The following is a 27,366-nucleotide window of genomic DNA, read 5'->3' as shown; positions in this document are numbered from 1 at the left end:
GGGGGGGGGGGGTGGAACCAAACAGTGAAGTCATCGATCCCATCGGATTAGGCAAGGATGTGGAATAAAGTCGACCGTGCCCTTTCAAAGGAACCATTCTGGCGTTTGCCTGAACCCCGATTTAGGGAAATCACGGAAAACCTAAATCAGGATGGCGGGACGCGGATTTGAGGCGTCATTCTCCCGAACGCGATTCCAGGGTGCTAATCACTGCTCCACCTCGCTTGATCAACCATCTCGTTCTCCGCTGTTTCACATCATGCGATTCTAGAGAGGACGTTAAATATATTGTGATACTGAGTCATGTTGAATGATCGTCAGCCACAAAACACGCTAACAAAATTATTGGCTCGTTGCAGTGCTCACTCACATGATGTGCTTGATGCATTGAAAAACGCAAACGAGAAACAGATTACTTTTAAAGTAATCCATGTCAACTACTAACAGGGAAGAAATGCCAACATGTCGTTCTCCGAATTTTCTACATAACAACCCTTCTCGCCGTCACCCTCATTCCTAGCAGTGTTAGGCATATCTTATTCCCACATTATTTTTATACAAATAATGGGTCACGTACCCACTCAGTTTGGTTGAAATTGCGCCCAGCTTTCTTCATTTATGCTTTATGTCACCCTTTTCCGTTTTAAACCCTCAGCCTAGGGTGCTAGGGGTGTTTTTCTGTCAAAATAATTTTTTCCCAGATAGCAAGTGGCACGTGTTCTAGTTTTGTCGTTGCAGATATATGCTGATAAGTTGCTGTTTTTGTACGGCACCCTGCCTTCCTCCAACCAGCTACAGAAGTGAAACGTCATTGTGACTGTCAACAAGAGGCCTGGTGATCCCAAAACTATGCATTTAATACTAATTCGAAACATGTCACATCTTCTCACCCCACCTCCACCCCTAAGGATTGTTGGTGTAAGTAGTAGTATAATGTACGTTCTGGTGCACTTTTCACATCAAATTGACATCCAAATTCATTAAATTGTGACAGCTGGTTGATAGATGACCTTAACCTATTGTTCTGTTAAGTGGTTTTCCATGTAAATCTCCCCCTCCTTCTCCCCTTAACGTATTGCTCTGCTAAGTGGTTTATGATCCACTGAGGGTTGATTTATAACCCCCGAGGATAATCTGTCCTTCCAAGAAAGCCCCCCCCCCCACACCCCTCACCCTGCACCTCCCCCATCCCTCTAGAAACCACCAACTTTTGCATCCCTCCCCCTCACTATTACAAGCACACTTTCAGGCCACAGTTATCTGAATACCCCCCCTCCCTCTAGTTCCACTTGCGATGCTCCACCCTGAAATAACTGCTATTAAACTTGATCATGTGGCACCAGACTTCAGGATAGAGACATACACATGAAGTGGCTGAACAGTTTTACTACTTTTGCTCAACTATCACACAGTAGAATCTGGAAAAGGGTTAATAATGTTATAGACAATAATATGGATTATAACAGAATAACAAACGACTAATCACTTTGACACGACTGGACGAGGGGAGAAACCTCAGAATTTTCTTACACTCAAATAGATCTAGTAATCCAGTTCTCAAAATAACTCTCAAAACATAACATTTCATAACATGTAGAATAATATTTCAGGATGTACGATTAAACATAGTAGGATTACATTACTCTCTGATTAGGAATGTGCTGAGGGCACAAATGCATTGCTGTTTAATGCATTTTTCAAAACAAATGATAACAAAGGATTCTGCATGAGATGAAGTCTCTTAACGAAAGTAAAAAATTGAATAAGAATCTACTACTTGGTCTGCATTGTGTTGAAGACACAACGTGCATTTTGTGGTGGCTACAAATTATCTGATTGGCAAACAACATTTAGCTTACTTGTACAACCGTTTTTCACTGTTGCAATTATGATCAGTGAATACTCGTTGCACTATTATCGCACACTGTCTTACTTTCGAAATTAACTGCAAAACCACCATGCCAGAATAAATTGTGGCACAATACTTGTAGTCTTCTATGTGCTGCATTAATCTCCACTCGAAGATGGTCTCAAGGACAAAGCTAAAATCCGAAACTCAGAATTTGTGTACACATCATATTCAGCATATATTGCTACTTGTTATAACATCCAGTGACATACAAACCAGTACAAATTGAGTGTGGTTTCGTACATCACATACATGGATGCTGTATTGAATTACTTCATCTGAATGAGAACACACAGCGTTAATTCAACTTTTAGAAAGAAATTATTATTCAGTAATATATGTAACATGTAAACTGAATGAAACTTGGCAGTACAATTTTAAGAACTACTAGCATACATAATACTGTGCAAAATGACGTCTTATTAGCGTCTGTTACTGGCATAATCACACATGCAAAGAATACTTTAGTCTGTTGCTATCATAGTGAGCATTGCTCGGCATCTCACTGCAGATTTCTACACTCTTCCCAAGCTGTAATATTGATTGGGTCCGCATATATTACTTGCTGTAATAACAAGCAGTTGACCCTCCTCCAGCAGCAAAGCTTCCAAAGTTATGCAGTAGAATGGAAACCACACCATTGGTTGAATATGACCCAATAGTAGTTATCGTAAAGATACGCCTTTCCTGGGTTGTAACCCATTACCAGTAGCAATGATAAACACGTTGCCTGAGAACAGCAGTTTCAGTTCACAAAAGTTCATTTTTTAATAACACGGACTCGCAACAACGTGTCCCTATTGCATCTCCGATAAACTCCCATTACAGTTTGATACTTCGTTCCAGAATATTGCACGCCATCGCCTCAATGTCTCTCATGATGGGTTTCCTCATGTAATACACTACCTTTCCTTCAAGCCAAGTACTCTGAATACATTTAATGATAAAGTTAATATAATAATAATTAGCGATACTCTTTCCACATATTACAAATATTACAAGTATCATTTTATAGACAATTATCATGTGAAATAATTTATTAGTTTCAATATTTAGCTACCAGTTGGCATCACTCAGCAGGCACTTTGCTGCTCTATGATTTTGTATGCCCAGCTGCCGCCAGATGGTCGTAGCATACTCTAGTGTGACCTACATTTGACACAGGTAGATGTCAGGAGCATACATTTCTCCCCTCGTTGCATCCATAGCTCAGAGCGAGTGGCCACTATTCAATGTTTTACTTCCTCTTTCTTGTGACAATTACTCTAATATGTCAGCCCCCCGGTAGCTGAGTGGTCAGCGTGACAGAATATCAATCCTAAGGGCCCAGGTTTGATTCCTGGCTGGGTCAGAGAATTACTCCGCTCAGGGACTGGGCGTCGTGTTGTTCTAATCGTCATCATTTCATTCCCATCGACGCGCAAGTCGCCGAAGTGGCGTCAAATCGAAAGACTTGCACCCAGCGAACTGTCTACCCAACGGAAGGCCCTAGCCACATGACATACGTACACTCTAATATGAAATTGTTATGCTATACACTCTCTCAATTTGATTGACGAATTAATTAAATGAAATAATCAACTAACTCTTCCACCTCTAGTAAGTACCTTAGCCTCCCTCCCTCTGCCACCTGGATATTGGTGGGAGAAAGACTCAGCTGACTGGCTGTTTGGCGGGAAATCGTTTGCAGTGCTTGGAATATTGTTTTAATAATTTCTGGTAGACAATTCAATGTGTGAAACATTGTTTATTTAAATACTCTATGGATACAAGGCAGTGTTTCGAATATATATATATATATTTACTTAAAATATTTGTTGGAAAATTGACTGCATTGTATGGAATACTGTTAATTTAAACATTTTTTGGTTGACAAGGCAATATTAAATACTTAACCAATTTCTGCGCTTTTGAATTCTGAACCCACTAGGAAAATTCATCACACATAATTGCACTGTTAAAAATCTTCTGACTGCATCTTCACATCAACTGCAAGGCAGGCATCCGCCCATAATATTGTGTGCCAGCCGCTTCGCCAGCTGCACCATGCGGTGGTGTACGAAAGAGCACACTATGCCTGCTCAGGCCCCGTGACTGCTGTTGGCCACCAAACCACCAGCCATTTTGTGGAATTAGTCAACCCAAGTGGCTACATTCTGTCGTGTGCCACTGCTTGGGGGAGTTCTGGCCAAACTGACCAAACCAATAGACCATAGTATCTAAGACCAGTGCATTCATTAATTGTAACTGTCTGGCAGCCAGTTCAGCCCAACAACTGTGGCCCCCTCCTGTTACGGCAGTGTCCTTGCCACGTCAAGTAGCTACTTCTGGTTGCAGCACCTGCACAATCTGCTCTTAAACACTGGCAAAGTAAGCTGGCAGAAACAACCCCTCCTCCCTCGAATCCTCTACTGTCTTCCCCCTCACCCCTCTAGTTACTTATATATATACCATTAGGTGCCAGCAACTCTTTGAAACAGGTGGCGGCAACTCTTTGATACCGATACCTGGGAAATTCATCTCAAAACATATGCTCTCTTTCTCTCTCTCTCTCTCTCTCTCTCTCTCTCTCTCTGTCTCTCAGATGGCTGCTTCCTGCCCAGTGAGCGTCTGTCATGTGCCACACTAACAGCTCCTTTATCGTGAACAAAGTAGTGGATACCTGGTAAAGCTCCACCTGTAGATGTCTTGGAATGTTCCCTCACTCTATCAGATTGTCTGACTGATTAATTAATTTAATTGATACCTTGTATGTGGATACTGGGACTGATATGTGTGGTGGAATTCGATGCCGCAAGTGCCCGTTTTCCAAACCCTTTGGGATTTTTTTCTTCTTGCTTTCTGTTGGCAGATAATGGCACACTTAGGTCATTTGGCAGGAGGCCCATTACATTGGAAGTAGCTGAGTATTTCAAATTTCAGCTCAGTTGCATACATAGGGGTTGGATTAAAGTGGGTGCTCTCAGTACCACTACTGGAAACGATAAACTGAAATTTTTTGGAAATTTGTGGTAAGTCTTATGGGACCAAACTGCTGAGGTCATTGGTCCCTAAGCCAACACACTACTTAATCTAACTTAAACTAACTTACGCTATGGACAAAACACACCACCCATGCCCAAGGGAGGACTCGAATTTCCGATGCGAGGAGCCGCACAGACTATGACAAGCCTCCTCAGACCGTGTAGCTACTCTGTGCAGTGAAAAACAGACCAATTGGGGATCTGACATTCAACTGGAAGTGATGCTGTATAAAATGACAGTCGAAATTTCAAATTTCGGCTTGAATTTATATCATCACGGTTGTGGAATTCCTGACCAGTACTGGTCTGCTATGTACATTTTATAAAGCATTATAGAATTCCTAAGTTTATTCTCTCAGCTACAAGAGGACGAAGAAGGTGGAGGAAAGGGTCAACCGCATGATAGGATAGTAACAAGAAAAATACCACTACAAGACAGAATGCACTGCTAAACTAAAACCTAGTAGTTGTCATGGATAGATGGAAACACTTATACATACAGCCCACTCACTCCACAGATGTACACACGCAGTGTGTTCATACTCTCTTATGTCACCATTGCCAACACTTGGAGATTAGAGGAAACTGCCGCCAAGACCACCGCTGCTACCATGAACGTGCATGTGTGCCAGAGTGCACAAACCAGGCCATGGAAGGCATCTGCTTTGGAATTCAGATGTTATCAGTACAACTAGTGCCAACACTTGGCAGTGATCAACACTGACTCGCTCAATTTCCCACAGAGAATAAATACAAGACACGTGACTAGAAAGACAACCCAACAGATACTGAGTATTAATTCACTATCCGGCTACCCAGAAATCTCTGCAAAGGCTGCCGCTGGGTTTGTCTCCACAGCTACAGGGAAGAATGATTAGCCAGTTGGTTGGAAGTTTTCTTTGTACCCATCGCACACGACAGCCTTAAGCTGTAAATGTCAATTTGTTCCAGCCCCCAGCTACCTCCACCATGCACCTCGCATACCAAATGGTGTAGTCATAGGAAATCACCCACATATTTATCACGCTAATTACAGTTAAATATATCGACTGCAGCCCCAATCTGGTGACATTCGACAATGAATGAAGTATCGGAAATACCTCCTCCTGACATATGGCTCAGGAAATATCAGTATCTACCTTCTTATGACTTTCCTTCTTATAACTTTCAATATAAAATCTTTCATCCCTCTTATGGCTATCGAGGTACAGAAATGGCGCTGCCTACAATGTATAATACTTCACCAAATAACTGAATGCAGCTGGCACCTAACAATTTTGAGCAGAAAGTGTGGAATGAATGGACATGTTACATTTGTTTTTCTTGTGAGTGGTACCTGAGTGTCACAAGAAGAGAGACGTAATCGTCTTATAAGCGACAGTGTTACTGTCACCCTATATAAAAAGAGGCCTTGGCTCTACAAGCACACAAAAGTGTTGCTAACGATATCCATGTTAAAAACTATACATGCTTTATAGATCTAGTTACGGTATTGCTTCTGAATGAAGTGGCGTTCTGCACAAATAACGCGACATTCATTATAGATGGTGATCGCTGGGGTGTGTATCAACAGACTGAAAGTGCAGGTGTGCGTTGCCAGCTGTGTAAGCTCATAAAAAACTCAGCCGCCTCACTGAATTTAGAAAGTGATTTGGCTAAGGTATGTGTTATTAAGCCGATATTTGAAACTCTCTCTTACCACTGCTCGATATTTCCCACGCCAACAAACAGTATCTCCGATGCGCTCTATCCTGATACCATGTAGACAGTGTGATATATCGACTGGGTTATAGGCGAGTGAGGATGATGATTGATTGAGAATGATCACATACGGTAGATGGTGTGCTATGTGACGAATGACTTAAGAAATATAGTGCTAGTTTGAAGTTGTAAGAAATGTACAAAATCCTATGACTAGTATGCTGGCTTTTCAGTTCAATAGTGTTACACTTGATGATATAAATGCCGTCTGCAATTTGCAGTCAAGCCTCCCCATTCAACCACATACTTGAATTGGATCCTATGGAGACGTCTGTCAACAGAGCCACTTGTTGATCATATTCTTGGCATTCTCATATCTCAAAATGAGTCACCTTTTTCGAACCTATCTGTTAAGAACCCCGTACGCCAAAACTCCAGCGTGCTTTTAGGCAGTCTGTCTGCATCTTGCAACTGTTCCTCAGTCTCTAACTCGCCCTCCCTGAAGCTCATATGATTGTTCCAGTTTAAGTCAGAACTTTGTGGATGTCCAAGAGCACTATAGCTACCACCTTCTGCATCCTGTGGAAAATCACGGTGCACTGAGTTAATGAGACAGGGCTGTGTTTTGATAACTTAGTGAAAATGGGAACATGTTGTTGCAGCTCCGCCAACCATGTACATTGTGTAAGAACAGCACTAAACGAAGCTTTCTCATGCAATATGAGGTAGTAGAAAAGTCAGTACAAGTAGTTATGGTAGGTTTCCTTATCAGGAAAATTAGGAAGACTTCACATCATACAGCAACTGATTACAAACTATGTACAGGTACTGTAGACAAGAGGAGATCTGCATCTCTCAGAGTGCATTCATGTCTATCACCCAAACATTCTCTCCCTCCTCGTTATTTTGTACCATACATAGAGAAAAACTATGAACTATAAAGACTTCACTAACATCACCTTGTACAGAACTTGATATTACCTCATCCCTCTCTTCTCATCTATCGAAAACAAACACTGTAGGCGTGCAAACATCAAGCATATGTAGTGATCCTATTAAATATACAGTTATTGGTCCATCAGGTGTCCAGTGAGGTCGCTTGCACACACCAATGTAAAGTTTAATCGCCTGTATTTTAGCAGGACCATATCCCAAAGATTATCCATCGCAAGACAGGGTTCCTATGTTGTTCTTTCACAAGCAATATGATACATTGTTTTTCTGCTGTAACACATCCAAGCAGCGTATGTCTACAGCTTTGTACACCACCATACATTTTGTTTTTCCACCATGATTTCGAGGTCTGTGTCAGATGCTAAGCTCACATTAACATGTTTCGAACTGTTGGCACTTACAGAAGGTTGGACATTACATGGTGTAAACTATGCTGCTCCCACAACACATAGGATGATTGAAATAAAAGAGGCAATGATTCTTATTGCAAAAGTATGGAAGACATCACAACATATGGAAATTGGAAGAGTTTTCGGCATTGTGCAGCCCATCAAAACAGCTGTCAGAAGATGATGACCTCTACATTTAATTTCATCTTCCACAGTGAAGGGGTAGCAGATGTCTAGGTGTCCTGTTTCGAAGAGGCCAGGAGAATTGATTCCTCCTCATATTGCAGCCATGTATGTGGTCACTGTTTTGATGCTGGCCATCCCCAGAAGGTATTGCTCCCACCAAGACTCTCTCCATCTCAAAAAAGTGGTGTCAGTCAATCATTATGTGGTAATCAACAGAGTACCAGAGGATGGAAGCGTGGAAAAGACACCATTGGTATGGGATGGTGCAATGTAGTAAGCACCACTGTTGATAGTGCGATCAATTTCAGCAGTTTTACAGGTTTTTTCGTTATTTCAATGCTGGCTGACGATATGGCAGCATGCTTCTCAATTTCTGTATCATCATCATTAAACCACCACCCCTCCCCAACTACTTTTCATTACCCTATACTACATTGCATATGTAGATACATGACTGTGCAGTATATCCATTCATGGTTAATTCTCAGACATAGACATCAAAGTACACAGGACAACGTCCTATGCCAGTACAGGTTAGCTACATATTTCTAGTATTTTGATCAGTGAACAGAACTTATGACTGTGATTGAATGTCTTTACCTATGTGGATAGGAGTCAGAGTATTCTCGGATTCATAGGATAAAGTTGGAGATTGGAAGATCTCCCTGCAGTTTCTTTGACCAACCCTCCCTGAAACGCTGTCGCTGATTTAATTTGCATCTGACAAGAAGTAGGAGGGTACTATACCTGCTACATTCCACTTCTCGTGAAGGAACAGAGCAAGCTGAGTCCATATCTGTTGTTCAGCGAAGACCTTTTCATCCCAATCTTCCTCACAGCATCCACCCGAGTGCACAAGATCTCTCCATATGCAAGCATATTGAGGAAGATAGCACTCCTTATAGGTGTATAGTACATATGACAGTGTTGTGGAAATACAACAGATGGTTAAGCAGAAGTGTGTGATTTATGGATGATGGAGTTCCAGATGGACAGAGCTTGAAGTATTTTGTGTAAATCAACTGTGCTATAAATTCTAAATTATTGTGCTAGTGTCTGGGATCAATACCAAGTAGGTATTGGCAAGAGAGAAATGATCACAGAACATAAACACACACACACACACACACACACACACACACACACACACCTATGGCTAAAACGTTAAGCACTTAAACATGCTATAGTTTTGAAGCCATGTGGGTTCTGAAATATTAGTCAAGTGGAGCGCAATGCTCTTAATACTCTAATGCATGGCCTGTATGTATGCCACTCGCTTTGGTGACTAACTATAAGATGATAAAACTAATTCCTTCTACACCAGAGAAAAACATAGATTCTTTGTGATACATGTACAATATAACTTTCCAGTGGTGCATAGCGCCCACTGTTTACTTCTAATTACAGTTCAGAAATCATGCTATGCTCTCATCAATCCTATAAAATGGTCATCAGCAAAGGCAAATGCATCTTACAAGGAAAGCAATGTTGTTTGACATGTGAAATTACATGCCACGTTGCACTAACTCTGTAAACAGGACAACTGCCAAGCAGATGTATACACAGGGTTCGCAGTACCCCACAAACCCCTGTTACTAACTTAGAATCACTGCAGATATGAAACTGAAGACGCGACTTATGTCCAAGATGTGTCAGAGATATGGAGTAGTTTGCATATATCTTCGTTCACCTAGAGGAAAGTGTTGGAATAGGCTTTCCATCAATGGACATGATTCATCACACATGCAGTGGAAGTTCTCTGCTGACTGTGGTATGGAGACGTTTGCTGTTAAAGATTGCAGGTATACAGCGCTGTAACATATGCACAGAAGATGCAATTGTATGCGAGGTAAATGCAAGTTATACCACACAACTGATGTACCCCGAGAGAATAATGCGAAAAGATGGTTAATGTCGCAACATCTCCTTCTCTCTCGAATACGTCATCAGTCTACCATTAAATCGTACCTCGCTATAACCCCTGCCAACCGATCACTCCATCTACTTTCTATCTTCCTTTAACGCAGATCCATATCAATTTAGAGGCAGATGACTCTCTTTTCCAGGAAAACATCAAACACAGCAGTCAACTTGCATGTATTCCTATTACCTCAATAGACATACAGCAGAATGTTGTTGTTAAAAACCATGCAGCAACTTTTCTATAAGGTATTTGTTAGCACATACTGCTTGATTGCAATTGGTAGAGAGTACAAGAAGCGCACTGTAAATATTTTTTGTTAGGGATTAAAACACCTAAGCAGTCTTGCACAGCATCAAACACATGATCCATTTTGTACTTGTATATTGCATTCCTCTTGCTGGTAATACAACGCTATTTATTTAAAGCCTTTTAGCTAAGAACACTTTGTAAAAACCTGTAATGTGGTTGCCAATAACTTTGGGCTCACACCTGGCTTGTGATCTGACGTATTTATTTATTATTCTACATTTGCTGGACATCCACGTTAAGCAATCTATTCCAGCCATCTTATCGATGTCGACGAAAAATGACAGCTTCCGTGTCAACTTTTTTTCCTGCATTCCTCTTGCTATCACATACTCCTTCCCATGTACAAGAATTTTCCTGCACCAAGCAGAAGACATTCAGGTACTCCCTCATTCCCCCTCAATTTCCCCACGTTTTGGAGGTATTTCCCTCTCAATTTATATGTATTTTCCGTCAATTTTCCTAATTTTATCGATTTCATATCACTTCCGCCCTTGTGATCATGACATAACTCTTCACCATGTACTCTAAAATTGCTTATAAATGTAGTACAGTTGTCAATGTATAGCGCCAATGCACTTTTTTCTGTATGTCTGTGTGACTGTATCGATTTCACGAGGAGGTCCGCTCCCCCCCCCCCCCCATTCCCTCCGCCACCATACTCAGAACCTACCAGCAGAGAATCCACCTTCAGGCACAGCCACGGACTTACAGTGAGTGGAATCATTTCCTAGTCGTAATCATGGTAGATCCACCTCTGAACCCTATCCACAGTCTGGGCAGATAGTGGATCTACCACCTGGATCTACGCATCTAGACACTTCCTTTCCTTTACCACTCGCAAATGAAGGGGAGGGGAGGAGGGAGACGACTGTCTATGTGCCTCCTCTTCAACCATAAATTCTCATATCTTTTCTTCATAATCCTTATGCGCAGTATATGTTGGCAGCAGTGGAATCGTTTAACAGTCAGCTTCAAATGCTGGTTCTCTAAATTTTCTCAGTAGTGTTTCTCGAAAAGAACGTCGCCTTCCCATCATGGATTCCCATTTGAGTTCCTGAAGCATCTCCTTAACATTTACATGTTGTTCGAACCTACCACTAATAAATCTAGCAGCTCTGCTCTGCTGTCTTCCTTCAGTCCAACCTGTTACGGATGCCAAACACTCGAACAGTACTCAAGAATAGCTTGCACGTCTGAATTGTTTAGAAGTCTTCCTTCACACCGACTTGGTATGGATCCCAAACACTCGAGCCTTACTCAAACGTAGATCGCACCAGTGTCCTATATGCGGTCTCCCTTACAGGTATGCCAATCTTTCCTAAAATTCAACCAATAAACCAAAGTCGACCACTCGCCTTCCCTACCACAGTTCCACATGCTCATTCCATTTCATATTGCTTTGAAACATTACATCCATATATTTAAACGCCTTTACCATGTCAAGCAGGACATTAGTAATGTTTATGTAAACATTAGAGGTTTGCTCCTCATTAACTTACATTTTTCCACATTTGTAGCCAGCTGTTATTCATCACACAAACTGGAAATTTTGTCTAAGTCGTCTTGTATCTTCCTACAATCGCTCAACTTCGATGTCTTACCACACACCACTGCAGACTATTGTCCACCAAATAGCGTTCCTATTATACTTCTCTGGGACACTCCGCACAATGCCCCAGTTTCTGATGAACGCTCACCATCGAGGACAACATCTTTCTGTTACTTAAAAAGTATTTGAGCCACCCACGTATCTGATTTGTGAGTACTTATTCCATATGCTCGTTCCTTCTTTAACAGCCCGCAACGGGCCACCATGTCAAATGCTTTCCAGAAGTCTATAAATATGGAATTCGCCTATTGCTTGTCATCCATTATTTGCAGTATATCATCTGAGGAAAGGGCAAGCTGAGTTTCGCACGAGTGTTGCTTTCTGAAACCATTCTGATTCGTTGACATAAGCTTCTGAAAAAAATGTTCAAATGTGTGTGAAATCTTATGGGTCTTAACTGCTAAGGTCATCAGTCCCTACGCTTACACACTACTTAACCTAAATTATCCTGAGGATAAACACACGCACCCATGCCCGAGAGAGGACTCGAACCTCCGCCGGGACCAACCGCACAGTCCATGACTGCAGCGCCTAAGACCGCTCGGCTAATCGCGCGTGGCTATGCTTCTGAGTCTCAAGAAAGTTTGTTATATTCGAACTGAGAATATGTTCAAGGATTCTGCAGCAAACTCAAGTTAGGGATATTGGTCTGTAATTTTGCAGATCTGTTCTCTAAAGCTTCTCATATACTGGAGTCACCTGCATCCTTTTCCAGCTCTGTGGGACTTTTTACTGGGTGAGAGATTCACGATAAATGCAGGCTGGGTAAGGTGCAAAAGCCATAGAGCAATCTTTCTAACATCGAACTCTATCCTGACCATAACACGTATTCCAAAGTATAAATTTACGTTGAAATTCGAAATTCCAATTATTATTTTATACAGCATCACGGCTTACAATTGAAATGTCAAATTATCGATTGGTCAGTTTATTGTTTCGATTAGTGGTACTGAAGCACACATATCAATCCAACCCCTCCAGGGACGTAGCATGCTACTGAGCTGAAATTTGAAACGTAATGGACCTCATCCAAAATGACCTACCTGTGCTATTGTCCACCAACAGGAGGCAAGGGGGGAAATATCCGGAAGAATTTGGAAAGCTAGCAGTTGCGGGATCAAATCCCACCAAATATACCAGTCCTAGTATCCACCAATAAAATACAAGGAAAAACTACCCATATACAAAGGTTCTCGATTTAATTAATTTATTAGTCTGTAAATCTGATAGAGTGAAAGAATATTTCCAAGACACCCACAGCTAGGTATTTACCAGGTATCCACTACTTCATTTAGGACCAACTAGTGGTTAGTGTGGTACATGACAGGTGCTCGCTGGGTAGGAACGAGAAACCTGAGAGAGAAAGAGAGAGAGGAATATCCCAGGTGTTAATATCGCGTGTATCATAGAGATGCTGCCACCAGATGTTTTGTCCAACTGAAATTTACTGGAGGAGTGAGGGGAAAGACAGGAGGGAATTGGGGGGAGGAGGAGTGGTAGGTTGCTTCCGCCACCATCCTCGGCCAGTGGTATTGTGAACTGACTCATTCAGTATTGGGCACAGCAGGGCGAGCAAATGGTGTACCTGCTTCCATTCACCTGGTATGGAAGGTGTAAGTTTGGGAGCAGATCGTGCAGATGCTGCAACTGGAAGCAGCCACTTGAGGTGGCCAAAGACACTGTCATGAGCAAAGGGGACAGCTGTTGTGCAGGTGACCTGGCTGCTGTACGGTCACAAAAAAATGACTACAGTATTCCGAGTCACTGTGGTCAGCTGGTTTGGACAGGTTGGTCGGATGTCTCCCGAGCAGCGGCATGTGACAGGATGTAGTTACTTGGAGTGTGCTAACACAGTGAGATGGCTGGCGGTGTGGTGGCTGACAGTGGTTGTGGTGCCTGAGTGGGCATAGTGGGGCCTCTCAGACACTGGCATATGGTACAGCCCAGTGAAGCAGCTGGCATGTTGCGCAATGTCCTGGCTAACATGTCCGCCCTTGGCGCGAATATGCAGTCAGAAGATTTTTAATGGAGTAATTACGTGTGATGAGTGTTTCATGATGGTATTCCTTGCATGACTGGAATAAAAAAGCGCCACTATTGTTTAAATATTCCATACCGCATTGTCACCCACAAAATGTGTAAATAAACGGGGTTCTATATGTTGCAGTCAATTTCCTGACAAATTATTTAAAAAAATAAATAAACTATATTGAAATCACTGCCTTGTATCCCCTAAATTATTTGAATAAACAATATTTAGCAGATTGCTTTCTCTACCATAAAGTGATTAAACAAAAGTCCATACACTGCAATCGATTTACCACCTAATAGCCAATCAGCTAAGTCTTTTACCCACCAATATCCAGGTGGTGGAGTGGAATGGGGCTGGGGGATTAACCTGAGGGGGAGGGGTTTGTTAATTTGTTGATTTAATTAATCAGTCAAATTGATAGAGTGGGAGGGAGCTATTCGAATAACTTAGGCCTGAAAATGTGTTTGCATCAGCGAGGGGGCAGGAGGGGAAGGTTAGGGGTTTTCACAGGAGTGAGGAAGTGAAATGAGAGGGGTATGAGTGGGGGGCTTTTTTGGAAGGACTGATTATCCACAGAGAGTTATAAATCAAACCTCAGGGAGTCATAAACCACTTAGTAGGACAATACATTAAGGGTAAAGGGAGGAGGAGATGTTACATGGAAAAACACTTAACAGAACAATAGGTTACAGTCATAAATCAATCAGCTGTCACAATTTAATTAATTTTCTTATCAATCTGATATCAAAAGTGCACCAGAACATACATTACCCTACTACCACCGTTTGTTATACCACAAGATTTATATACAAATAATAATGGAAATGATGACTCATGTATACACCAAATTTTAGGTGAAATTCTTCCAGAAGTTGCTGAGTTAAGCTTTTATGTCTCCTTCTTTACACCCCCATCCCTATGGGTAGTAGGTGGTACGCCCAAACAGAGATCTTGGCAGCTGTATGCACAACAACTCAGCAAAGTTTTATGATGATCAGATGACTTATGTAAGAACTTATAGAATACATAAGAACTAAGAAACAAATATTCACTTTTATTCAGTATTAACTTTTTGCCTGCAGCTTCACCTGTGCACACATGTGCTGCAGATAATTCATGTACATTTATATTTGATATGGGAAAAAATAGCAACCCCAAAAAATATAGATAACATATTAAGTGAGTAACATTGCAACATCACAGGTTAATGTAAGTGCGGCATAACCCACTGCAAATGTGAAACACTGGTACCTTAATAACCAATGTAATCACCAGAAAGTTGAACAAAAGCATGCACAAGGGTATGCATTGTGGTGCATCGGTGCCAGATTGAAGTTTGTGGGATAGAGTTCCATGCCTGAGGCATTTGGTCAGTCAATATAGGGATGGTTAATGCTGATTGTGGATGACACTGGAGTTGTTGTCTGATGATGTCCCATATGTGCTCGATTGGAGACGGATCTGGTGATTGATCAGGCCAAAGCCACATGTGGAAGCATTATCCAATTGGAGAACACCTTGTGGAATGCTGTTTGTGAATGGCGGCACAACACGCCGAATCATAAGACTGGTGTACAAATTTGCAGACAGTGTGCCTGAGATAACCACGAGAGTGCTTCCGCTGTCATACAAAATCGTACTCCTGACCATAACTCCAGGTGTAGGACGTTTGTGTCTAGCACGTAGACAGGTTGGTTGCAGGCCTTCAGATAGCTTCATCCTAACCAGCACACAGCCATCACTGGCACCGAGGAAGAACCAGCTTTCACCAGAAAATACAACACACCTCCACACTGCCCTCCAATGAGCTCTTGCTTGAGACCACTGGTCGGAAACGTCGGTGGTTCGGTTTCAGTGGAATCCACACTACAGGATGTCTGGCTCGGCGCTGTCCTTAAAGTAACCGATTTGAAACCGTTCGTTGTGTCAATGTGGTGCCATCTGCTGCTCAGACCGCTTCTTCAGATGCAATACGATGTCCCAGAGCCATACGCTGAACACAATGGTCTCCCTCTCAGTAGGTCCACATAGCTGTCCAGAGCCCGGTCTTCTTAAGACCACACATTCTCGTGACCACCGCTGCCAGCAGTCATCTACAGTGGCTTCATTCCTGTGAAGTCTTTGTGCAGTATGAAACGTTACTTATTTCAAAGATAAAGTTAATATCGGAATTTGTACTCATCGTTATCTGTCGCATCCATGGTCCTGGATTCTTAGACAACAACTGTAAAATAGACTAATACGTCCAATGAATATTTAATCAAGTACTAAGTTTCAGAATATTGTTTATTGTAATCTCGAAAAATCCAAACTCCCTTTACAAAAATTCAAATTTTTAACATACTTATAATAATGAAATGAATTTGCTTAACAAGCTACATGTTTTCTGTCCAACATTACAAAGTACTGCGCACCCCCCCCCCCCCCCCCATGCCAACATGGTTGCCCCTTTATATATAAATTCGCACAATCCTCAGTATTGTTATAAAGGGTTATTTAATAAAATTACAATTAAAACTGTTGTCTTAACTTAAATGACAAATATCAGCAGTTGCACTAGCACGAATACATTTATCGAACTTTCACCATTTTACATTTTATAAATGTGAGAATACTCAAATATGAAATATTAAAAATGCTTTAACTATTTTCATGAAATGTAAAAGATACATGGATCGGAAAATGTTCCTACCAATATATACGTTTCCGAGTCACCTATTGAGTGTGGCAATATAGGTCTTTCACTTATTATTGAAAAAATACTTAAATAACTACCTACGTTTACACGCCACTTATAACATTTTCGGTAGTTACATTTTAATTTTCTAATCAGTTCTGATTCTCTCAGTTGGTTTTTTATTTAAATACAAACGACTTTAATTTAGTTTATGTTTTAACACAAATCCATCTCAGTTCCCAAGAAATGATTTTGACCATGTCACCTAATTACGTTAATCCTAAATGCTCCTACCAATTACAGGATTTATATACTTTAAATGGGTTAATGGACTGTTGCGTCTCAAGTATCGCAGAAGGAACTTCCAATTCTCATAGTCCTATTACACAACCTCGTCCAAACTCATGGAGGAGTTGATAATGGCGTCTTTGTCGCCTTAAAGGCATTCTGAACTGAAATTAACTCACCGCGTCCAATCTGAAAGGTAAATAACGCTCACGACCATTACAGCTTGTATTTAAAACAAACGTGATTTATATCCTCCTACTGGCGCTAGTAGTGCCACTCTTATGCGACTGGTGCGAAATTTTAATAGACATCATCTTTCAGATGTAGAAACCCGCCTACGAGCTTTCCCTTAAGTCGTAAAACTCCTTCTTGGTGTTGCCATTTTTTTTCTGTCAGTGTATTTCACGCATATATACAGGGTGGTCCATTGATAGTGACCGCGCCAAATATCTCACGAAATAAGCATCAAATGAAGAAACTACAAAGAACGAAACTCGTCTAGCTTGAAGGTGGAAACCAGATGGCTTTATGGTTGGCCCGTTAGATGGCGCTGCCATAGGTCAAACGGATATCAACTGCGTTTTTTTTTTAAATGGGAACCCCCATTTTTATTACTATTCGTGTAGTACGTAAGGAAATATGAATGTTATAGGCGGACCACTTTTTTCGCTTAGTGATAGATGGCACTGTAATAGTCACAGACGTATAAGTACGTGGCATCACGTAACATTCCGCCAGTGCGGACGGTATTTGCTTCGTGATACATTACCCGTGATAAAATGGACCGTTTACCACTTGCAGAAAAGGCCGATATCGTGTCGATGTATGGCTATTGTGATCAAAATTCCTAACGGGAGTGTGCTATGTATGCTGCTCGGTATCCTGGACGAAATCATCCAAGTGTCCGGACCGTTCGCCGGATAGTTACGTTATTTAAGGAAACAGGTTGTGTTCAGCCACATGTGAAACGTCAGTCACGAACTGCAACAAATGATGATGCCCAAGTAGGTGTTTTAGCTGCTGTCGCGGCTAATCTACACATCAGTAGCAGACAAATTGCGCGAGAATCGGGAATCTCAAAAACTTCAGTGTTGAGAATGCTACATCAACATCGATTGCACCCGTACCATATTCCTATGCACCAGGAATTGCATGGCGACAACTTTGAACGTGGTGTACAGTTCTGCCACTGGGCACAAGAGAAATTACGGGACGATGACAGATTTTTTGCACGCTTTTTGTTTAGCGACGAAGCGTCATTCACCAACAGCGGTAATGTAAACCGGCATAATATGCACTATTGGGCAACGGAAAATCCACGATGGCTGCTACAAATGGAACATCAGTGACCTTGGCGGGTTCTACATCTACATTTATACTCCGCAAGCCACCCCACGGTGTATGTCGGAGGGCACTTTACGTGCCACTGTCGTTACCTCCCTTTACTGTTCCAGTTGCGTATGGTTCGCGGGAAGAACGACTGTCTGAAAGCCTCCGTGCGCGCTCGAATCTCTCTAATTTTACATTCGTGATCTCCTCGGGAGGTATAAGTAGGGGGAAGCAATATATTCGATACCTCATCCAGAAGCGCACCCTCTCGAAACCTGGCGAGCAAGCTACACCACGATGCAGAGCGCCTCTCTTGCGGAATCTGCCACTTGAGTTTGCTAAACATCTCCGTAACGCTATCACGCTTACCAAATAACCCTGTGACGAAACGCGCCGCTCTTCTTTGGATCTTCTCTATCTCCTCCGTCAACCCGATCTGGTACGGATCCCACACAGATGAGCAATACTCAAGTATAGGTCGAACGAGTGTTTTGTAAGCCACCTCCTTTGTTGATGGACTACATTTTCTAAGGACTCTCCCAATGAATCTCAACCTGGCACCCGCCTTACCAACAATTAATTTTATATGATCATTCCACTTCAAATCGTCCCGTACGCATACTCCCAGATATTTTACAGAAGTAACTGCTACCAGTGTTTGTTCCGCTATCATATAATCATACAATAAATGATCCTTCTTTCTATGTATTCGCAATACATTACATTTGTCTATTTTAAGATTCAGTTGCCACTCCCTGCACCAAGTGCCTATCCGCTGCAGATCTTCCTGCATTTCGCTGCAATTTTCTAATGCTGCAACTTCTCTGTGTACTACAGCATCATCCGCGAAAAGCCGCATGGAACTTCCGACACTATCTATCAAGTCATTTCTATATATTGTAAAAAGCAATGCTTCCATAACACTCCCCTGTGGCACGCCAGAGGTTACTTTAACGTCTGTAGACGTCTCTCCATTGATAACAACATGCTGTGTTCTGTTTGCTAAAAACTCTTCAATCCAGCCACACAGCTGGTCTGATATTCCATAGGGTCTTACTTTGTTATCAGGCGACAGTGCGGAACTGTATCGAACGCCTTCCGGAAGTCAAGGAAAATGGCATATACCCGGGATCCTGTACCTAATATTTTCTGCGTCTCATGAACAGATAAAGCGAGTTGGGTCTCACACGATCGCTGTTTCCGGAATCCATGTTGATTCCTACAGAGTAGATCCTGGGTTTCCAGAAATGTCACGATAACCATGTTAATGTATGATACAGCATTATGTGTGAAAGGATAATTGGCCCCAATTTTATCGATTACAATCTAAATGATGCAATGTATGCTGATTTCCTACGTAATGTACTAAGGACGTTACTACAAGATGTTTCACTGCATGACAGAATGGCGATGGATGTCCGGCACATAGCTCGCGTGCGGTTGAAGCGGTGTTGAATAGCATATTTCATGACAGGTGGATTGGTCGTCGAAGGACCATACCATGGCCGGCACGTTCACCTGATCTGACGTCCCCGGATTTCATTCTGTGGGGAAAGTTGAAGGATATTTGCCATCGTGATCCACTGACTACGCCTGACAACATGCGTCAGCGCATTGTCAAAGCATGTGCGAACCTTACGGAAGCCAAACTACTCGCTGTTGAGAGGAATGTCGTTACACGTATTGCCAAATGCACTAAGGTTGACGAACATCATTTTGAGTATTTGTTGTATTAATGTGGTATTTACAGGTAATCAAGCTGTAACAGCATGCGTCTCGGAAATCATAAGTTCACGAAGGTATATGTATCACATTGGAACAACCGAAATAAAATGTTCAAACGTACCTAGTTTCTGCATTTTAATTTAAAAAAACCTACCTGTTACCAACTGTTGGTCTGAAATTGTGAGCCATATGTTTGTGACTATTACAGCGCCATCTATCACAAAGCGAAAAAAGTGGTCCAACTAAAACATTCATACTTCTCTACGTACTACACGAATATGTAATAAAAATGGGGGTTCCTATTTAAAAAAACGCAGTTGATATCCGCAATGCCATCTAGCGGGCCAACCATAGAGCCCTCTGGTTTCCCCCTTCAAGCTAGCCAAGTTTCGTTCTTTGTTGTTTTTTCGTTTGACGCTTATTTCGTGGGATATTTGGCCCGGTCACGATCAATGGACCGCCCTGTATATACACATTACTTCATCTCTCTCTGAAGGAAATTTCGCCCTACTGTTTCATCAGAACCCTGAGGAAACTGTGTGATTCTCTGCTGCAACATCATGCGCCACCAGAGATGACGCTGAATGTATCTTTGGTATTCAGTCCCTATGGCATGACCTTTGCCTCCGAAATACGGTGACAAAATCATTGGCTCACTGCAATTCTCAATCTTGTGACCTCCTTGGTGTACTGAACAACACAGATAAGAGACAGGTTGCAACTCAAACGTTTAAAGTGTTCCGAGGCAAGTAAATACTAGAAAGAAATACTAACAGCACATGTCCGAACACTTTTATATATCACCACTTTCCATCTTCACCCCCATCCCTAGCGTATCTTACTCCCACGGTGTTTTTATACAAATAATAAAGTATGCGTACACCATGTTTGGTTGAAATTCTGGAGGCGTTCCTGGGTAATGATTTTGTCACCCCCCCCCCCCCAATCCTCCTTAGTACTCAGCCGTAAGGGAGATATCGGTGTCTTATTGCCACAGGCCACAGTAATTTTTTCTAGATATTAAGTGATAAGGTGTCAAGCTTCATAGAAATTGCATCAGACGCCAGAGATATGCTGGTATGTCACTGTCTTTGCATTTCCCCTCTCCCTCCCCTTCTTTTTGGAGTGAGATGACATCAGGACTATCACGAAAGAGCCTAACTACCCTGAAAACTATGGATTAGATAGTAATATGGGTCGTTAATCATGTTTCTACATGTCATGGCTTTCTAATGCCAGCCCCACCACTAGAGGTAACAGATGTATCTTACACCCACAGTATTTTTACTCAAATAAATGTGTCATGTATGCCTACATACAAAATTCGGTTGAAATTGTTCCAGGCTTGATTTGAATTATGCTCCTATGTTAGCACTTTTTTCTTTTTAAACGCCCAACCCCCTCCCCTCTAGGGGAGGTACGATGGGACATCAAATATTCTTAGGACTTTTTTCTGTAAACTTAACTCACTCAACCAAAACAAAAATACATCCACCTCGTTTTTTTACATAGTCTCCTGTCTTTGCTATACTTTTCTCCCATCGCTCTGTCAACTTTCTGATCCCATTGTCGAAGGAAGAAGAGAGACCTGTGCACAGCCATTTGCGCACAAGCTCCTGCTTTATCAAACCGATGCCCTCCAACTTTCTTCCAGTGGTTCAAGCATGTGGTAGTCGCAGGGTGATGAGTCCGTTCTTGTAAAGCGGATTTACGGAGATGACTAAGGAATTTACTCCGGTTTCCCCCTCGCTAACTATTTGAGTACCGTTGGTTTCTGCATGAAACCACCATTTTTTTAAGTACCAGTGACTTTAGCACGAAATCGTCAATGCTGTTGCGAGACATAGGCATCTAGTGGTACACTGAAGTATTTCTACGAATGCAGTGCATTGTAGCAGTCACTTACAGCTTTAAAAGCAACCATCTGCACGGAGATTGTGCTGTGTGATACTAGGGGAGTTTGACATGCGGTTTTCTTATTGCTGCCATACTAAGGAGATCATTAACAGTGAAACGAAGTATATCTAGTGGCACTATAAAATAAATTTGTGTTCGTACTACTGCCTTTATGAATGGTTTCGAAATGAAACCACTGAGAGAGTATGCATTTTTGAAACAAAATTTATGACATTTTAGGCCCCTTTTTGCTTGTTATTTAGAATTATAATTTATTTTAGGCATTATGAGTTCAAGGACATACCAGGATGTGATACTGAGGCTAGGAAAAATGTGAATTTCCTTTCAAATACGTTACATGAAATGATGGGCGGTTGAAAACTACATGTCCTAGTGATTTGAAAGTGAAACAATCCCTCTAAAACAATAGACTGCTAGCGTTTGGCGATTTCTCCTTGTATTTGTTGCTTAGTATGATAATAAAAGTTAATTTTGTGAAAAATTTTAAAATAAATTCCGAATTGAAACCACCTCCTTAATACAATTCAGTTTTCACTTTTTGCCAATTTCTTCAAGTTTTGTTGCTTAACTATGATAAAAAGGTTAATTTTGAAAGTTTTTAAAACTGTATTTCTTCATATTGTTGGGAACCAAAGGGTTAAAGTATCAGAGTGCAGCCTCGTATTTTCTGCAGAAGAATCATCGTCAGTGAGCAATGGCTTGAGCACTTCTATAGCTTACCGCAGACGAAATTTCAGAAAGATTTATGAGCCGGTCTTCTGCAATAAAGCCACGTACGGAGCGAATGTCGGTGGTGTGATGATTGTCCGTGGCTGTCATGGGTGGATATAGGCTTTCCACAGCTACCTGTTCTGCCACGAATGTTTTATGGCAGTCGTGCACTTAGGTCTTCGAAAGGCTTACTTCCACAAATTGTGTACGGAGCCTCCTCATAAAATCAGCAGGTTGTGTCTTCTTCCGCGAAAAACGGCGTTACTGACTTGCTTACCTCTTCCGCTCAAATGGTGGCGTGACTGGAGCCGTCGTGTCATGCTGCAGCATCACGATACTATTCCAGACGTCTCCAGCCGACATGCTTTCAAGGTCGCGCTCATTTCCGCCCACTACTACAGCCACCTGATTCAATTCCCGATTCATATTTGCGGAGCATTGTTTCAAATCGTATTAAGTGCACAGATCATAATTATACAGAAAGCGGAAAAAATGTTTCGCTTCCTTAACAAATGAAATACGTCAAAATACTCGACGGCACGGCATAGGTACTTAAATTATGTACCAGAATTAGTCATGCTTGAAATCATTTCCCATTGAATGAAGGCTCCATCTTAATTTGTAAAAGCGCTCGTAATACGTTTTGAACCAATTCACTGTATAAAATACATTGTGACGCAATCATGATTTTACATCATATGATTTGAAACATTAATTTAAATCTATTATTGGTTTTCTTGCTGGACAGACATAACTCAGTCTGTGATCTTGTTCAAATTTGTTCAGTACGCAGTTAACCATATTTTTTCCTTTCACCAGGCAGAAGACTGTGAAGCGTCCACAGTTGATTCTGTCTTACTTGTGATTACAAGGTAGGTCAAAATTACTTAATTCTGTATCACAGTTGAAGTACCTAAAACGAAATGCGTCTCCTCATGCCATAAGTGCAGGAAGCAGAGCTCAATCAAAGCATAAAAACATGCATTTATATAATATTTCCCACACGAATAATACATCAGTGCACTGGTATTACAAATTTTACTGAAAATGGTCATTTGTAAAATACGCCAGGTACTATTATTTACCGAGCTGCCTTTTCCCGCTGTATTTTACACTACTGGCCATTAAAATTGCCACACCACGAAGATGACGTGCTACACACGCGAAATTTAACCGACAGGAAAAAGATGCTGTGATATGCAAATGATTAGCTTTTCAGAGCATTCACACAATGTTGGCGCCCGTGGCGACACCTACAACGTGCTGACATGAGGAAAATTTCCAACCGATTTCTCATACACAAACAGCAGTTGACCGGCGTTCCCTGGTGAAACGTTGTTGTGATGCCTCGTGTAAGGAGGAGAAATGCGTACCACCACGTTTCCGACTTTGATAAAGGTCGGATTGTAGCCTATCGCGATTGCGGTTTATCGTATCGCGACATTGCTGCTCGCGTTGGTCGAGATCCAATGACTGTTAGCAGAATATGGAATCCGTGGGTTCAGGAGGGTAATACGGAACGCCGTGCTGGATGCCAACGGCCTCGTATCACTAGCAGTCGAGATGACAGGCATCTTATCCGCATGGCTGTAACGGATCGTGCAGACACGTCTCGATCACTAAGTCAACAGATGGGGAAGTTTGCAAGACAACAACCATCTGCACGAACAGTTCGACGACGTTTGCAGCAGAGTGGACTATCAGCTCGGAGACCATGGCTGCGGTTACCCTTGACGCTGCATCACAGATAGGAGCGCCTGCGATGGTGTGCTCAACGACGAACCTGGGTGCACGAATTGCAAGACGTCATTTTTTCGGATGAATCCAGGTTCTGTTTACAGCATCAATATGGTCACATCCCTGTTTGGCGACATCGCGGTGAACGCACATTGGAAGCGTGTATTCGTCATCGCCATACTGGCGTATCACCCGGCGTGATGGTATGGGGTGCCATTGGTTACTCGTCTCGGTCACCTCTTGTTCGCATTGACGGCACTTTGAACAGTGGACGTTACATTTCAGATGTGTTACGACCCGTGACTTTACCCTTCATTCGATCCCTGCGAAACCCTACATTTCAGCAGGATAATGCACGACTGCACGTTGCAGGTCCTGTACAACCCTTTCTGGATACAAAAAATGTTTGACTGCTGCCCTGGCCAGTACATTCTCGAGATCTCTCACCAATTGAAAACCTCTGGTCAATGGTGGCCGAGCAACTGGATCGTCACAATAATGGCTCTGAGCACTATGGGACTCAACTGCTGAGGTCATAAGTCCCCTAGAACTTAGAACTACTTAAACCTAACTAACCTAAGGACAACACACACATCCATACCCGAGGCAGGATTCGAACCTGAGACCGTAGCGGTCGCGCGGTTCCAGACTGTAGCGCCAGAACCGCTCGGCCACCATCGGCCGGCGATCGTCACAATATGCCAATCACTACTCTTGATGATCTGTGGTATCGTGTTGAAGCTGCATGGGCAGCTGTACCTGTACACGCCATCCAAGCTCTGTTTCACTCAATGCCCAGGCGTATCAAGGCCGTTTTTACGGCCAGAGGTGGTTGTTCTGGGTACTGATTTCTCAGGTTCTATGCACCGAAATTGCTTGAAAATGTAATCACATGTCAGTTCTAGTATAATATATTTGTCCAATGAATTCCCGTTTATCATCTGCATTTCTTCTTGGTGTAGCAATTTTAATGGCGAGTAGTGTATAAAAACATGCATTTATATAATCTTTCCGACACGAATAATACATCAGTGCACTGGTATTACAAATTTCACTGAAAATGATCATTTTTAAAATAGACCAGGTACTATTATTTACCGAGTTGCCTCTTCACGTGGGAATTTACATTTAGTAGCTCTAATTCTCATTCTACTTCCTTTCGATCGCTCTGCCACGAGTTCATAGTCCTTGTCGAAAGGGCGCAGTCATGAAGTCAACTACACACTGTGAACTTCATTTGAATACTGCAGGACCAGCCTAAAAGAGAGGGGGCTAATAACGAAGGCTGGTTAATACGTCCTGGACATAGTAAGTTTTGAACTGTCGGCTGCGGTATGCATAATACGATTTGATCCGATTCTTATTTTTCAGCACATCTTTACTATGGCGAAGAATACGAAATGACCCCATCTCATTCAACAGCGTTAAAGAGCATACCACAATTGGGTGAAAAAACATCAAACTGTATTTTGACCTACGCTGTATTTAATACGATTTGAAACGATAGTTGACGCGCCCTCGTGGATGGTTCTTATTCCCACAGCGCTTCTTTCCAAAAGTACCAGGTTTCGTCTAAATCGATCCAGCGGTTTAGGATGAGATGTGGAACAGACATGCATTGATTTTTATAAATATGTAACGATTTCCCACGTGAGTGATAGGGTCACAACGTTGGCATCACATAAGAAACGTAGGCTACAACAGGTCCGTCTTCGAACCGGTCCCTGCACAGTCTCAACGCTGCACACATCACAGCAGAGATCGCCTGAGTGATTCACTCGGGAGTACCAGGAAGAATGCGCCATTGTGTGCCAGTCGATCGCGTCCCGCAAGCCGCGAGGTGGCGTCCCACGGTGGGAGACGAGGCAAAGACAAAGAGGCTGCGGTGGTGGCGCTGGTGTGCGGTGTGCGGTACTTGCTGGATCAGGCGGGCCCGTGGGAGCGGCTGCGCTGAGTCACGCCGGAGGGGCGCAGTCGGAATAGCAAGCAGCGGCCCGCCTGGGGACGTCGGACAAGGCCGCCGCGCCGCGCCGCACCAGCCTACAGTCCACGGGCGACCGCCTGCGTGGGCGCTGTGTTATCGGTATGCGCGTGACAGCACACGTACCTAACATGTACCAAAATGCCGAGCATAAAAATGGGATTATCCAGTGGTCATACCTCTGGTTCTATTGGTGCTAAAAGGATAGGGTCAAGTGTTTTGAATAGCCCTTGAGCTAGGACCATTTGTACATCCTACCGAAGGATCGTCTTAGTGTCACAATCCAACAGTACAGGGTCCAAGTATGAATATCACACGTTTCCTCCTTCTTAAGCTGATGGAGCAAATCTGTAGGTTCTTTTCTGCTTTTCATGTGGTCTACGATGAGCTTGATGGGACTTATGGAGGCACCATTATTTTATGGGCGGTTCCTCGGGAAGAGGCTTTTTTTACTATATTTTCGCCGTCATCAGCAAACCAAAACTCATCCGCGGATTCCAAGACGACAACGCACAGCAAATGTCTGAAATTTTTACAATACATTTCGATCCTGAACAACGCTGAAAAATTTCTCGATATCTTTATGCGTTCCCAAGATGCAGAGTTTCAAAGTTACCGTACTTCCACATGTACAATCCTGTATGAGGTGAAATGTAAATAATAAATAAATAAATCTAATAAATAAATAAAATAAATCTAAATTATAAATAGGTCAAATTTTAACGGTATATTCTCTATGCAGCTATCTAGAAGAGCCATCTCCCGATTTTCAAAAATCTTTATCCGTTATCGAGAAATAGCACAAAAACTTTTATTTTTGTACCAGCTGCGAAATCTGAGACGGTATGTACAGCAAATGGCTGTAATTTTTACGACATATTTCTAAGATGCCGATCTCGAACAACCTCGAAAATTTTCTTCATTTCTTAACCCGTTTCCCAGATAGAGAGGTTCAAAGCTACCGT

The sequence above is a fragment of the Schistocerca nitens genome, chromosome 6 (genome assembly GCF_023898315.1).
Source record: "Schistocerca nitens isolate TAMUIC-IGC-003100 chromosome 6, iqSchNite1.1, whole genome shotgun sequence".
NCBI lineage: Eukaryota > Metazoa > Arthropoda > Insecta > Orthoptera > Acrididae > Schistocerca > Schistocerca nitens.
Note: the sequence above shows the minus strand (reverse complement) of the source record.